At 46.7% G+C, this 16,776-nt stretch overlaps 1 protein-coding gene across 4 annotated transcripts in view; it reads left to right on the top strand.

Annotated features, from left to right (window-relative positions):
• Dpp6 (dipeptidyl peptidase like 6) overlaps nucleotides 1-16,776 on the top strand; it is an 831,812-nt gene that overhangs the window by 397,661 nt on the left and 417,375 nt on the right. The window lies entirely within an intron of this gene.

Below are 16,776 nucleotides of genomic sequence, written 5' to 3'. Positions count from 1 at the left end.
TGCACCCATACACAGACTAAGTGAATTGATACCTGGGAAACTATTGGGAAGCCAGGAGGAAACCACTTGCTCATGAGACCATGACACAGCCATCATGGTCATCTTTGTTCCATAATCACGAGAGATTGTGGACTAAACAGTCGGGGAGGCAGCACATCAGCGAGGGCTCCATTTTGGACAGTCTCCCTCCAGGCACAGGCAGCTCCTCACCACAAACAACTTGCTTTCTGTTTGAGCTTGACGCTAATTCATAGTAAAATCATAGGCTGTCTGTATGATACAGCCGCTTTAAACCAAGATAGTGTGGGAATCCCAGGGACAGGTGGGCCCTGGGTCCTAAGCTGGCATACGCTGGGTTGAGCGTGGAGGCCAGTCCTGCCGATCGAAGCGTGGATGGCTGAGTGCTGTAAACTAAGTCCTGGATGACCTATCTGTGGTTGGGGTGGGCAGAACTGTCATGGATGCACACCCATTGTTTGTCACACCTTGGAGGACATCTGTCTCTGATTCAGCTCTCATCACCGGCTGCTCCCTTTGCAAGCATCAGGTATCAGGGTAGCGTTTTCAGAGCTCAAACATCAGGTGGCTCTCTGCCTCGTTCCATCATTATGTCATGTATGTCAGGTAGCCATGACAGGAAGTGATTCTCTGATTGATAGATGAAGAAGCCAAGCCAAAAAGAGCCTCCCCATCTTGTCATTCTAGAATGGAAAGGTATGTTATCAAACCTGTTCTTTTTTTGACTGTCCAGACCAATTCTTTGGCCCAGAGCACCACGAGGCACTTGTGAAGTGGTATTTGTGTTTTCTCATTTATAGACTCTAGTGGTGTGAAATTCCCCTGGGTCCTTCCAGAACTTTGAAACTTGCAGAAGTGTATGAGTCCTGTGAATTTCAGCCGGTCAATTGCATTGCTAAAATTAAAAACAGATTAAGAACCAAATAAAAAATAAAGAAAGAAGCTGAAAGAATCACAAATAATATTCATCCTAACATTTTTAAACAATAGTCAACAGGGACTAACAAGCAAGTGTGGTATATCTGTTCAATAAAATATTATTCAGCCAGAAAAAGGTGAAAGGAGTTCTCTAATATGTTACAAGATGGACGAACCTTGAAGGTGTTATGCTGAATGAAACAAGTCGGACAAATATTGTACTATTCCACACGCATTAAATATCTGGAGTAGACAAATATATAGAGACAAGTGGGTTAGAAGCCATCATGGGAGGGAAAGAAGGGGGTATAGATTACTCTTTAGTGGGTACAAAAATTGCATTTGGTGTGATAGAAACGCTTCGAGAATTCTGGTGCTGGCTGCAGTCTGTTGAGAACCTAGTTCTGACCAGATTGCTCATTGAAACGACATGTTTGTTCCATTGCAAAATCGAAGCTGTTGTTATGTTTCTCTGAGGGAATACTTTTAAAAATATGAGAGACCATAGTATAAATCCATAGGGAGTAATAAAAATTGAGAGAAGCACAATAAGGTGTGTGTGTGTGTGTGTATGTGTGTGTGTGTGTGTGTGTGTGTGATATACTTTTTGGTATGGGTGTGTGTACTTGTACAGGTGTGCACAGGTATGGGTAGGTGTGAAATCAAGGTTGATACTACGCATCTTTCCTCCGTCACTTTTATTTTTCTAAGATTGTCTTTTGCTGGATCTGCAGCTCATGGGTTGGCTGACCAGTGAGTCCCAACAATATGGTTGTCTCCCCAACTCTCCTAACCCCCACCACCAACTGCTGGGGTTAAAGACATGAAGCACCCCAACAGACATGCAGCACCACACCCATCTTTTCACATGGGTCCTCAGGATCCAGACTCAGGTTGCATGCTTGTGTAGTGAGCACTTTACTACATGCCCCCAGTACCAGGTTTTACAGTTCCCATGCAATAACTTCTGACTGTCACGGTGTGGAGGTGCTCCTGTTTAATTCCTTGTTTCCTCTTCTGTGAATGCATTAAATACATGCAGATTCAGGATGGATCACAATACAGAGAGCACTGACTGTGAAGAGATGACAGTCTGTGAGGAGAGCACTGTCAGTAAGGAGAGCGCCATCTGTGAGGAGAGCTTTGTGAGGAAAGCTCTGTCCATGAGAAGAGTGCTGTCTATGAGGAGAGCATTGTCTGAGAGGAGAGCTCTGGGAGGAGAGGACAATCTAGGAGGAGAGCACTGTCTGTGAGGAGAAGCCAGTCTGTGAGGAGAGGGCAGTCTGTGGGGAGAGCACTGTCTGTGAGGAAAGCACTGAGGAGTGTATAATAGATAAGGCAAGCTCTGGCATGTTTTTACTCTGATATACTGACTGGTGATGAAAAAGATGAGAGAGTACTTTTGTAAACTCATTTACTCTCACACTCTCAAGACCCATTTGTCATCTATTTTTTCTGTCATACTGAAGTGAGCCTATAAGAAAATAGAATTATTTCCGTAACATTGTTTTTTCTTTTCTTTTCTTTTCTTTTCTTTTCTTTTCTTTTCTTTTCTTTTCTTTTCTCTTCTCTTCTCTTCTCTTCTCTTCTCTTCTCTTCTCTTCTCTTCTCTTCTCTTCTCTTCTCTCTTCTCTTTCTTTCTTTCTTTCTTTCTTTCTTTCTTTCTTTCCCTTCCTTCCTTCCTTCCTTCCTTCCTTCCTTCCTTCCTTCCTTCCTTCCTTTCTTCTTTCCTTTTACTGTGTACTTGCCAGCATGGTGTTTCCTAGCTTTGGATATTGGAGTAGTTACTTTCTTATTGTAGTGGCCAAAAATCTGACAAGAAACAATTCAAGGAAGAAAATATTCATTTATCTATTTATCACCTATCTATCTATCGATCTATCTATCTGAGTGTCAGAGTGTGTTTGTGAGCACACGGAAGCATTGTGTGCCCTGCTGTATTATATTACTTTGCACCTCATTCCTTTGAGACAGGGTCTCTCACTAAACCTGAAGCAAGGCTGGTGGCCAGAAAGCTCAGGGGTCCTCCTGTCTCTGTTGCCCACAGTGCGGGGGTTACAGTCTCAGACATGCCTGATCTTTTACACTGGTGCTTGGATCTGAACTCAAATCCTCATGCTTACACATCAAGTGTATCCACTAAGCTACCTCTCTAGCCCCTGCAAGCATTTATTTTGTCCCATGGTTTGAGGTACACAGTCCATCGAGGTAGCGAAGGCATGTTGTCAGGAGAAGCCCATCATTGTGACAACGGGAGTGCAAGGGCGTTTGCCTACACCTCCACAGATCAGGAGACAGAGTGGGACAGGAATCAGGGCCAGCCTGGACACCTCAAGGCCTGACCCTTGTGACTTGCTTCTTCTAGGTAGGTCCCATTTCCTAAAGATTCCAGACCCTTCCAAACATCACCACATATGGGGAGCAAATGTTCAGATTCAGGATCCTGTGGAGGATATTCAACACCAAACCATAATGTATGTACACCATACATTAAGAACGAGTGGGTCTAATTTCTCCCAAACCAGGAAACAGATAAGGAAACTTACATTTTAAGGAATGTGAGAGGGGAGAGATTTGGTCTGAAGTCAGACTCCAACTCACTCAGCAGCCTTAGGCAATTCCATCATCTCTGTGAACCTCACCACTACCATGGGAGACATCATGTTGTGATGCTTAATTCATGCGCCGCTGCCTTTGCTTGCCCAGGGTGGACACTGAGCCTGGGGACATAGCTGCAAGTGCCGCAGGCCATAGCAGACCATTCAGACAGAGAGTGCAGCACACAGGCAGATGTGGAGGGTCGCTTTCCACGAGGTCTTCGAAAGAGCAGCTAACTTTATGGAGTACATTCTCCTCTCCACAGGGAACTGTGGACAACTCCTGAATTTTAAGGCAGGGCCTCCTCAGTAACAGACTTTAGGGGCAGCTGACATCAAGCCTAGGCAACAGAAGACTCCATTCCTCTCCTGGGCTGTGGAGCTTCTCTCTGGCCTGCAGATCCATGGTGGTTTGAACGAGAAATGTCTCCCACAGCTCATGTGTATAAACACTGTTTTTCCCGCTGGTGATGCTGTTTGCAGAGGGCATGAAGACCTTAGGATGGACCCTGCTCTGTCCACTTCAGGATGCTCCATCATCTGGGAACACATGAGGGACCATCTCTCACTGGCATCCCTAATGGATGCGGGCCTCATCTTCCTCTCACATAGGGCAAGTCTTTTCTCTACCCTGCAGGTTCTTCCTGTTAAACAGGGAGTGCACAAAATGACAAGCCCCCTACTGCTGGCCTTCAGGCATGCAGCTTGTAGAAGTACAATGACCTGCAGGTGCCGGTATCTGAGCAGATGGACACCATGGAGCCAGATGTCACTATGACTTGCCCTCCTCTGACTGGGCTCCTATCCATCTCTCAGTTCCAGTGTTTATTCTGTGCCTTTGTGTTGAGATGGAGTTCTTAGTGACTACCTTTGAGGATATGGTACGAATTTGGTCCTCATGTAAGCAGCTGCCAAACATGTGATACTAACTTCAACTGTGACAGCAGCTATTCACTGGGGAGATCCGCTCCAAGAAGGTTTTGTTAGAACCTGTCGTTTAGCCAGAAGAACCAACCCAGGCAGGACCGTCTGCACAGGGAGGACTAGCTCTGTGGCCCAGATGGATATGGGCTTTTGATCCAGGGTCTCTTGTCCACCAGGTCCCCCTCTGTGTCTCTGCAGCTCCCTGAGCTCTGCCTCATAGAATACATGAAAGCCTCCAGCTTCCAGAATTTGCTTCCTACAGAGTAATTCCTGGTTGGGGTGGCTGGGTTCTTTCTTCATTTCTCATCATACCTGCCATGACTTCTGCCTTGTGACTGTTTCTGGAGCCAGGAGGTCCTATTTCCCACTGTCTCTACTGAAACAAACTGGGAAACGGGTTGGTTGGAGGACATGGTTTTATTCAAGTCTGGGCTTAGAAAAAGTGGGGCAGAGATTGTACCATCACTGAAAAGCATTCCCTGTTTTCGAAGGAGAAATAGTCTGGGGATGGTTAGATGGGGTGAGGTTGGAGAAGCCTCCCTCAGGAAAGTTCTTTGAGGGACCTGTAGGGAAAAGCTTGCTGTCTTTTCTTTGGGGTTCTCCTTCTGGCTTCCTCCTCTATTAACAAACTAACCTTGCAAGCAAAGAACAGCAACAGAGGAAGAGGGGTGAGGAGTGAGAAGGGTGAGGGGTGAAGAGGGTGAGGAAGGTGAGGAGAGTGAGGGACTTGACTGAGTTCAGAGCCCCATGTGAGAGAGAAGGTGAGCCAGAAGGACTTGGTCTCCCCGCCCTCCCCCCCCCCGCTCCCTTTTGTTTTACAGATCAAGGTCTTGGAGAGGCAATGCTGCTCCCTCTTTGGAGGACATGGTCCCTTATACATTTATTTTTATTTCTCTGTAATTCCTGGTTTACTTCATGACCCTCCGCCCAGAGGCAGGGAGGTAAGCAGCAGAGCACAAGGCTTTGAAGGGCAGACTGACAATGGAGAGATTTGTACTCTGGACCTGGAACATGGAGATGTGACAGAGATACAGGAATCCTGTGTCACCCTCTTCGTGGGTTTGTAGGAGAGGTAGACCTTATTAAAATTTATCTAAGTCAGGCGTGGTGGCATGGTGCCGCAGGCCTGTAATCCCAGCATTTGGGGAGGCAGAGGCAGGCAAATCTCTGAGTTTGAAGCCAGACTGGTCTACAAAGGGAGTCCAAGACAGCCGAGGCTACACAGCAAAACCCTGTCTCTGAAAAAAAAACAAATAAACAACAACAACAAAAAACCAAAACAAACAAGAAACAAAATTTATCTGCTACCAAATTAGTACTGGAAGGAAGATGGAAATGTCCAAAGGGCTCCAGATAAAACCAGCTGTGTGTCATTAGACTAGAAGCTTCTCTGTGCATCTACCAACTTCAGTGACCCTTCCTCAAAGTAGGAAAGGTGGGTTTTCTGGCTCACTTGCTAAGGCAGCTTTGAATATCCATCTTATGTAAAGATCTCCATAAGTTGTCATCCACATGGGGCACTTGAACTCATATAAGCCTGGATGTTTCACCCATCTGATTCTTTTCTCTCAGTTCTTCTCTTTCAAGGGACAAAAAAGAAAAACTCTGGGCCTGCAAACACCTCCACAGCTATTTGGTGAGTTCCTACGGTATATCAGACATTGCTATGAGCATTTGCTATACTTTAGTGAAAAAAAAAATTCAGACACATGTCCCTGTATCTGTGAAAGTGATCTTATCCTGGGCATTTCAGGAGATCTAGCCACACAGAGACAGAATGACAGTGTTATGCACAGAGTACATAAGTGACGAGTAAGCGAGTGACACAAACACCAGCGTTCTGTTTTAAAAACAGGAGTGTGTTCCCAGGCTGGTCATTTTGCTATGCACTAACCATTGTTCCACCCCCTCTGCTTAAGTTCAAAGAATAAAAGGGCTGCAGAGTGATGAGCTCAGGAAAGGAACGGGCAGAGTGGCAGGGAGGGGAGTTCCAGGACAGTAGGAAAGCAGAGCAGAGGCTGCTGAATAAAGAAGAGAAGGGCCAGAGCAGTCTGATGGTTTGAAGAGAGCACAGCCCAGCAACATGGCCAGAGTGAGAGATAAAAAGCAGAAACCCACCAAGCCATAAAATTACTTCCTAGCCTTGTACATCCCCAGTTGCCACAATGAACAGACATTTGTGTGGACTTCTGGGGCCATGCCATGGCTGGTTCTGTTATGGAGAGTTTTTCTCTAGCTCAGTGCTGACTTAAGTCTTGTGGGGACCAGCAACAGTTGAAAGACTGCTCCCACTCAATCTTCTCCTGCCTTGACGGCCTCAGATGCTTAGGAAGCATCCACAATATACCAGGTGTGGGTAAGGGGTGGAAACAAGGCAGGTAAGTCTCTGTCTGCGAGGTACCTCATTTGGGATGAGAACTAGGAAGGTGAAAGAGACTCTTATTTTACAAGCCATCTGTATATGTCCTAGATGCTATGGCTAGACCCAGACAGTGTTACAGTTATTTTTATAAAACTGTGTTTGTTTCTCAGTTTCTCTCTTAACCCAGCTATCACACAAATAATTGAGTCTCTTTTATGTTTGTTTAATAATAAGCTTTACAACATAATAATTGAACAGTTATTACTCTATTCTTAACCCTCTAAACTAATCTGGTTTCCTCACCCAGAGATCTATGCATTTTGTAGCTTTTGCTGCTCCAGCTTCTCTTCTGATGGCTCCTGAACCTCTCCTATGACTGAATCCTTTAGCTCCTCCCCTATCTCCTCCTACTCTGGCTGGCAGTAGGGCCAGCCCTATACTCTCCCCTGCTCAGCAATTGACATATCAGGGGACAATTGGGGAGCAGTATTTACACAACCTTGAGACAGGGGATTCTCAGAACTAGTATAGCAACCAGATATGGGGTGTATAGAAATCAGCATTTGAATTACACAGTAACCTTATGCCTACAAGACAGGGACACATTCTGTACACATCTCCAGAGAATAAGACTGAAATTTTGTGCCCATACTTTGAGTACCCCTCCCTAGCCCAGAACCACATGTGAATGTGGAATCTTATGACTGAATCATGGCCTAGGCTTACTATAGGAGTCAAGCTTATTAGGAAGTGAAACATGGGACCAAAGTGCACATGAAAGGGGAAAAAATGGAAAGACAAATGTATCTAGAATTGGTCAACCTTGCTTTGGGCCTGGGAGAGACATCAGTCTGCTGCAGCTAAATGTCTCCAAAAATAAGTGGTACATTTACCTGGTGGCTGTGCTTCTCAATGGTTCTCTCATGAAGGCCAGGCCTCTCCTTTTCTTCTTCCCTGCTGTTTTAATGCAGGTGCTTCTTGTATCTTTCTTGTGCCACTCCCCCAAGTTCCCAAACTGAGATCTCTTCCTCACACCACTTCCCAATCTCTGCCCTTTCCAAATGACCATTCTGCCCATTGTATTTCATAGCTAATACCTTTCAATTATCTGCAGAGAAGACTCTGTCCCTTCAGGAGTTAAGTGTCCTCATCCTCAGAGCCCAGACTGACCCTCATTTGAGCATGTCACACTGGTGCTCTAACCACTGGCCTTTCCCACGTGCTACCCAGAGCTTCAAGTTCAAGGCCATTCCACTTGGTGGTCCTTCTCTGCTGGGCCCCCAGGCTCCAAGTGGCCTTGTGAGTTTTCACTGGCAAACTTCTGCTTACACCCACCTTGGTGCTATCCAGACAAGTTGTGTTTATTTTCTTGTTTATCCACTACCAAACTTAGAGTCCTTCAAATCCAGGCTGTACTTTATGTATCGGTGTTCATCATTGTCCTAACAGTAGCTGGCATGTCACAGGTGTTCAGCAAAGGCTTGGAAATGAGAAAGAAACAATACAAGTAACTAATCCGACAGTAACCTCTCTCTTTTGATGACTCTAAATCTGTGTTTTCAGTGGATACATTCAGCTGCAGTCACAGGTGTGCCCAGATTGCCTCTGATTCCACATGAAGAGGTCATTGAGATGAACAAGCTGCAGAAACTCTTACATGTTGATTTGTGTGGTGACCTTTGACCTGTTCATCACTCTCAGCTGACATTAAATTGGAAGCCAAGTTGCATTTGAAAAGGAAGCCTCTATGAGTGTATGTTCCCCTGAGCACGGGTCAGAGCTGGTTTAATTTGGTCTTTCACACTCTGTACAACAAAGCTGATGTCTGTTGATCTCTGGCTCTAATGATGAAGTCCCGAGGAAATGAGATGAGGCAGTTGCAGGCCCTCAGACACCCCTGTGTCTCTCAGAAGCAGAGTCCTACTCTCTTCTATCCCTCTTCACTCTACCCCATGCACTCTTTTATCCTTTAGCCTCTGGTATGTGGCCATCACTGTTAAGATCTGTTTCTGTACATCTTGGGCTGTCCTATCTGTCCCTGCAGCCTCACCTGTGTCTCTACACATGGAAGTGGTCTTCTCTTAGCTTCTCTGAATCCTATTCTTGATAGGAAGGGCAAAGTTGGCCTACTTCATTTCTTCATTTGAAATGTATGCCCATGGATTGGCTCGAACATCCCTGATGTCACTCTCAATCTTCTCCAAAGAGGGAGATACACAGGTTGCTCTCCAATCAGAATCAACCAAACAATTGTTTATATATTTACATATTAACATTTTTTCTCCTATTTCTTTGGATGACATGCACAGCTCAGAGAAAAGGAGCCTATTCCACCAGCCTTGATACAGTAGTGTGAACAAGTACACGGACTCCATGACTTCTCAGAGGGTCAGTAGGAGCCCACACAGGTCAGGAGACCACTGTGCTTTAGCTGAAGAGAGGAAGAGAAGGAGGAGACTGGGTCTAGAAATGATTCTCCTGTTTCCAGTTACTACTGGAGGCAGCTCTGCCAAGCTGACCCATCAGCAGGTTCTAAATGCTGGCTAGTAGCAGTGTTCTGGCAACCTGTCTGTTTCCAGCAGCTTGATGACTGGCAGTAACCACAGAGTATAAAAAAACCTAACTGTGATTCTTTTTCAATTTCCACAAAGATGGCATTTACAAATTAGATTGCTGGTATACGTGCCTTGCTGGTACCTCATGTCTTCCACCATCAGCTGAGGACGTCACCCTCATCCTACCAAGATAGTATAGAGAGAGCTCTGATCCTTGTGTCCATCCTATCTCCTTCCCAAGCTATGCCTCCAGCCTGGCTTAGACATGGGCACCCTGCTCCATGTCATACAGTTTCTGTCAGCATTCACCTGGGCCTGTGTGTGAAATGGCATATCTGACTGTGATCCCAATGCATGCTGGGTGGGTGCCCTCCATTGCTGGGAACCCAGGTTGACTGAGTGTTGTGGTGTCATTTATTGATGGGACTGATGAAAGGGAAAGTCAGACAGTGTGGAGTGCTGTGTGAGCGTGAGGAGAGGAGCTAAGCTGTAGCAGGTGGTCACAGGTTCCCACAAGGCTTCCAGGAGAAGCACAGTCCTTTGGAAGAGGAAAGAGGCTTTGGACAGGGCAGGACCACAGGGCTTGGCCAGATACTGTCCCTCTATGTAGAATGCAGCACAGGTTTTCAGCGCCATCTACCTGTTTACAAGGTCAGACCTTCACTAGGAGCGATGGCCACAAGATTTCCTGTTCCATTCTCTTCACTCTGATTGCCACAACAGGCAAGGGAGGAAGTCAGTTTCACTGTCTGACACCTGTCAGTTATCTCGAGTGCCACCTGTTTCTTCTTGCTTGCACTATGTCCCTACTAAATAACTATCTTTGGTTCTGTTGTGGGGTAGGTGCTAACACCTACTATAGTTTGGATCTAGACTGCTGTCCAAAGGTTCATGTGCCTAAGGCTTAGTAGCAAGTGAGGTTACTGGAAGATGGTAGAGCTTTCATAGGGGTATTTAGCAAGAGATCTTAGGCCCCTGTGCATGTTATGGAGCTCTCATCCCCCTTATCTGCCTGGCATTCCTAGCCATGAAATGAACAGTAAGCTTTGACACATGCTTCCACTTTCTGCCTCAGGCCCAAAACAATGGGCTAAATGGTCATAAACTAAAAATCCCAAAGCTGTGAGTCAAGGAAACTTTTATTCCTTAGATGCTGATTTTCTCAAGTTTTTTTTGCTATTGTAACAGAAAGCTGACTAACATTTCTATGGAAATAGAGTGTGTGTGTGTGTGTGTGTGTGTGTGTGTGTGTGTGTATGCATTCCTGTATTGTGAAGGTCTGAGGCTGATGCTGGGAATCATCCTCCACCCATGTTCCACCTTGTTCGTGGAGACAAGGTCTCTCAGTCAAACCCAGAGCTCATCAATATGTTTGTCCTCATTAAGCAGTTTGCTCAGGGGACCTCCTTTCTCTGCCTTTTAAGACTGGAATGGCAGGCTGGCCACAGTGCCTACCTGGTGAGTGTTGGGATCTAAACTCCAGTCCTAATGCTTGCACAGCAAGCACCTAACCACCCAGCATCTACCCAGCCCACAAAGTCTGTCTAATTGGACAGGCTGAGCTCTAATTTGTGAGAACTTCCACCTGTCATAGCTTTTGCCAAAAGAGGGCTTTAAAAAGAAACTCATCTCTTATCTGACTTACATGCCGGCTGGATGGAATAATGGAAATATCCTCCACGTGGGTTACTTTTTTGATGTGCCATGTGAAAGGCATTTCCTTCTCTCTCGTGACTACCCATCCTTTCATAGCTTCTCCTTTGGGAATTGGGGCAGCTGCAGTGTGGGGGGGAGGCTTCCTGGCACTGTGAACTGTGGGGCTCTGGGTTCTAATGGTCTATAACTGGAGTGAGGGAATGTGCTGAATACTGATGTGGGGCTGGAGCAGAGCTAGAGCCCCCAGGCACTGCAGAACTGTTTCCTCAGCCCCTTCCTGTGGGCTGCACGTGGGATAGCTTCTCCAGCAGGATGTAGACACCTCTGGGTGGGTCTTTCTAGCCTTTGTGTTTCCATCTGCTGGTTCCCCTTCTTCCGAGACAGTCAAGCCAGTGCCACATTCTTCTGCTCTCTCTCAGTTATTCAGAGACTGTGTCCCGTGACCCTGTGAGGTCCTTGAGAACCTGTCCCAGCAGGAGAGAAGACTGGGATTCACCAATGGGAAATTATTCGGGCTTCAACACTAGTGCCTTTCGTGGGTGTACAGCACTTTCCCTACCTTGCCCTGTGCATAGGAATTCAAAACAAGGCCAAGAATCCAGGCAGCTGAGCAGTGACACTGCAGGAAACACAAAAGGCGTGATGGGAAAACACAGAAGGGAGGGAGTAAACCTCTGGGGACTGAAGGCACCAGGGGACTGAAGGCAGGCAGGACGTTAAACCAGGGCAGTGAAGGGTGATAGGAGCTCAGCAAAGGAAAGCCTTTGTGTGTGGCACTGGTAGGAGCCCTTGATGGGATGACCTGATTCTTGGGCTCCTGTGTTGGATGCTTTCGTGCTTTAGATCCCTGTTGCTTCCATGGGCTTCTAACTTTAAGCACATCAGTTGAGCATCATTTACGCTTCCGTTCACACCAGTCTCCAAAGCCAAATCAGATGTGTCTTGGCAATGTGGGACAGTCAGGATTGTGTTGACTGCTCCTTTTCAGGGAACTATCTGCCTCTTAAATCATTGTATGCTAAAGGTAAAACATCTCCCATGAAATTTTGGGGAAAGCCTTCTACGTTGGGAACAAAGAATCCTTTTTACACCAGAAGTTATTGTCCAGGGATCACATAGATGGACAGAGGTACTGCAAAGCCAAGACATAAGTGAGGACCCACAGGATGTGTCCTGGGGGCTTCATAAGGACATCTTCCTGACATGCCATTGAGCCTAGCATGGCAGTAGTGACAGCTGAGCCAGCCCTGACATGTGTCCCCCAAATAGTGTGAGGGCTTGTTCCACAGCTGGCACCAAACCAGAGCTGACTGAACAGCCCCAGAAATTTTAGTCAAAGCCATTAAAAATCATAAGCAAGGCATCTGTCGCACTGCTGTCACCAAGGTCACCTAGCATCATGAGGCACTCTGGCTGAGACAACCATCATGTGCGGACCTGCCTAGGACAGGCATGGTGTGAGACCCTGCCTGGGGCCAGCAGGCCCTGGCTATACAAATGTGCTAAGAAGTACAAACTCATTTAGGGACAGCCAAGAAAGACAGAAGGGAATGAATGGTTTGGGAGCTGAACCTGAGGATTTTGAAATGTGGTTTGCAAATATCATACCACTATTTTCCCATTATTATTGGGGAGCCCCATGCAAAGTCATAACTGTGAGCTGATGTTAAAGTCCTGTGGTGGAACAGAGTGAGTGTTTTAGGACATTGGTGGTCAACCTTGGACTCATGGGTAGAGTTTTAGCTGAGAATGATTTTGGGAAAACATAACCTGAAGAATGTGGTCCAGCAGAGAGAGCGGGAAGCTAGGGAATAGACATGGGATGCTTAAAGCCTTTTATCATTATCAGTGAGCGCCTTGTCTACCCATTCCCTCTGTGCTCTATCCATGAACAGGATTCAAACAGCTTCTTCCTAGGGTTGTTATGAAGTTCAAATAGGATAGGACAAGTAATGGTGAAATGCAGGCCACTGGGAGGTTTCTAGTTTCTTTTGACTTTCTCCTCCCTTGCTTATAAGACATGACACTGAATTTGGAGAGGTGGGGCTCAGAGCACATGATCATCAATGGCCTAAGCCAGGACCATCTACCCTGCCTTCTTTGATTTTTCTGTTCCTTTCTTCCTGGTCCTAAGAGAGGTGCTGCTCCTGGCTCAAAGGAAGCCAATGGTATTTCTTATTCACAACACGAGTCTACAAGACCATGGGTACCAAGAACAGCCCACGACCCGACACTCTTCTTATTGTTCTTAAAATAGAGAAACAATTTGAGAATGAGGCAAACCCAGATCACCTGGTGCAGCCCCCTGCCCTCATTCTACATCTGGCTCAAGGTGCTTCCCCGCAGGCACTTTAGAAGAGAAGATTGTATCCATTAGTCTAGCAAATGGTGGTCAGAGCTTTCACAAAAGAATAAGAGGCTGGCCTGGCTTCTTAAAATTCAGCATGGGTCTGCACTGGACAATAGGCAGAGCCATGGCGCAGATGCTGGGGCTGGTCTTCCAAGGAGGAAACTTCAAAACAAGGAGGTGGCAGGAAAGCTCCAGGCTATGTTTCTCTTGTTGAGGACTTCAGATGATGTCAATGGCTGGGGATTCAACCTTGCTCCGGCCTTCAGTGTCCCCATCAGTGATACCCTCTGTGGTCCAGCATCTGCTGCTAGACTTCTCAAGCTAGGAGATGGATGGTGGATACATAGATAGTAGATAGGGTGTTCCACCAGCATGGAGAAAGGGCTCTGAGCAACCTGGTCACTCTTACATGAGCAGACCTCCTCTTCCAAAGGCTAGGCTTATGGGGTCTCCCAACTTGGTAGTCTGGGTCCACTTGCTTTTGCTTCCTGTGCTCCACCCCTGATTCTTGCCTGCCCAGATCTCCAAGCCTCAGATGCTATTTCTGTCTGGCCCTTCCACAGTTCCTCACCTAAGCATAAGAGACCCGGGACAGAAGGCTGGCACTCAAGGAAGTAGCAAGGTCAAACTTAAACCAAACTTCCAGGTGTGCAGAGAACAGCTTTGCTGTCAGAGGCCAACTGTCCCAGACAGGATGTCAACAGTGACAAAGCACACAGGGAGATCGTGACGCTTAGCCATGCCCCATCCCTCTTGCTAGTGTTTTCAGTGTCTGTGAGGTGTCTGTGTTTCTACTGGTTTCTTTGAACCCTGGAAGACTGCTTCAATCAGTCATCTGCTGCCCCACAGTCATTTATATTTTCAAGAAACTATTCGTTAAAAAGAAGTTTCTCTGGCAGGTGATAAATGCAAAATCTGTGTAACTCACCACTAAGACACCTGAACCTCTGCCTCCCAATGTGTCCTTCCCAATGGAATTTCTGCTGTTTACATACAGTACATATTCAGCACACACTCGTTGGTTGAGTGAGGCTTGGCTCCTCAGTGTTAGGTGTATGAGAATTTAAAATGTGAGAAGCTGCTGGGATCCAGGTCTGCAAGTCCACGAACAAGCCTTGGCTGTGTCTGTGCCAATGCCCACTCACACATCTGGAGGAGAGGGTCCATTTGGCAAGGCTGGCTTCGAGGATCTGAGAGTCCTTAGTAAAACTGGGGTGGGAAGTAAGAGGTCTCTGTGGCTCTGTGCATCCAAGCCAGTGAACACCATGCTGAGCCCGCAGACAGGACACTGTGCAGCCTTTGCTATGTGTGTTTACTGGCCGCTTTGAAAACCATTCCCTGCCGAATAGAAGGGTGCCTCCTCACAGGCAGAGGCTCTCTCAGGGGAAGGCTGAGATCAGCGTGAGGTCACCTAGGTGCTAGGCCTTGTGTTCCTTCACCTTGGGTTCTCCCTGACACCAGAAACAGGCCTTAGCGAGGAGCTCTTGCCTAGCAAGCTGGAGCAGTCTTGGTCAGGAAACTAACTCTTATTTGGAGAACTTGGAGCTTATCTCCTGCCCAGGCACTTGGGAAACGTTTTTTAAAGGCCCTGCAAGTGTGTAGGGGGAGAAAAGATCAAAGAAAAGGATGTGAATGCCAGTTCTGCCATTTGCTGCAGAGACAGGATAAGTCCTCATCTTTAGTCTGCATCTTGTTGCCTCATAGGGCACACATGCTCTTTGCTAGCTGTTAACATTTTTGAAGGAGGACTTGAAGAAGGTACCTGTAATTATGCATGAGACGACTTAGTTTTGACCAGGCCAGAGGTTCTCTGCGAGTATAGTAATCTGCAAAGACCTGAACTCCAGAAGATGAACTTAAGTACAGTGTTTCTCCTACAAAGAGGTTGTGATTAATTGTAAAATATCAGCAAGAGACACCCCCTTTTCATCTTACTGTAGCAAGAACACTCATGAGATCTACCCCACTAATGGGTTTTTAACTGTATGGTGTGCGTCGTTGTCGGCTCCAGGCTCAGTGCTCTACGGTGGATCTCAGAATGTATTCATCTTACAAAACTGAGTCATTATGTCTGTTCATTAGCAAGCCCCTCTGCCCTCTCCTCCAGCAGTCAACCACCACTGGTTTCTCTGAGGATATTTTAGAGACTTCCTAAGGATATAAGGTTTACCCTGCATTTGCATAGTTCCACCTGCAGTATGTCATAAGGCTGAAATCCCTGCTCTTTCACCCATAAAACAGTCAAGGTCAAGTCTACAAAGCCGGTATCTGGGTGCCCAGCACCAGAGAATCCCACAGAGGTCTGAGGAGAACAACATGGCCAGAGCCCCCTCTCATACTCAGTTGAGCACTTTTCCACTTACTGACTCCTGAGGACAAAGCTGGTGGCTGAGGGGTGGGGGGTGAATAGCCTGGGAGCTAGCCCTGGCCAGCAGCAGGAAATCCTTCAAAGTGTTTTCTGTCATTTCACAAATGTCAGCAAATTGTATATGATGACCATATTCAATTTGGATGTATCCTACTATTTTGAGCTCTTTACTGAGAAGTGAAGTGAGAAGAGACTGAAGGAGTTTTTCCTATATGCCCATAGTGCATAGCTCAGCATCCCTGGGGACCACTTCTCATTGGACTGAGGTCTCTGGGGACAGTGGCTAGCTCTTAGCTCTGCTGTTGCTCTTATTTGTGGATAGTAGCTCACAGCCTCAGAGGGGAGCAATGAATCCTTCCTGAGATGGCACAGATGGTGACTCAGAATTTAACCTGTGCCAGTCAAGTTAGGTCAAAGAGGAAACTCTAGGCAACAAGCTGTATTGAGACTGCAGCTTGAGGCAGGTGCTATAGATTTTTGTTGATTTTTACGAAGCTCCTAAGGGCCTAAGGTGTTTCCAGGGGCTAAGGTGCAGGCCAAGAGTGGCCATTTGGTCCACTGTATGGGTCCTCTTTCTGTCGGCCTTGCTACTGGGCCCTAAGGATAAGTGTGCCACAGCAGCTTCCGGGACCAGGGATGCCACCATGGTATTGCAGGCACCTTCTATACTCACAAAATCTGTGGTTGTACAAAACCCCTCCATAGAGTCTGCTTTAGAGCCATGGGCTTGCACCTGCCTTTCAGCAGCATTGATGATCATTTAGAATCTAAGCACCTTGGTCAACAGGGCTGTGAGGGTGAATAACGCAGGTGTTTATATGTTGTCTTAGTCCTAGCCAGCACTGGAGGGGAAGCTAACTCAATGCAGACAAACTGAAGTGGGCTCCTGAGTGGCAAGTTCAACATGGTCTTTTCTCTTGTCCTCTTTGCCAAGAGTGTAAGCAAACTATTGGCTATCATGTAAGTGTTATTGGAATCAGTACCAATCAAATACCCGGAGCAGAGAGCAGGCAGGTCTTTGCCAGAAC

Source organism: Meriones unguiculatus, chromosome 21 (assembly GCF_030254825.1).
Source record: "Meriones unguiculatus strain TT.TT164.6M chromosome 21, Bangor_MerUng_6.1, whole genome shotgun sequence".
NCBI classification, from domain to species: domain Eukaryota; kingdom Metazoa; phylum Chordata; class Mammalia; order Rodentia; family Muridae; genus Meriones; species Meriones unguiculatus.
The sequence above is the reverse complement of the archived record's forward strand: the minus strand, read 5'-3'. Positions and strand labels throughout refer to the sequence as shown.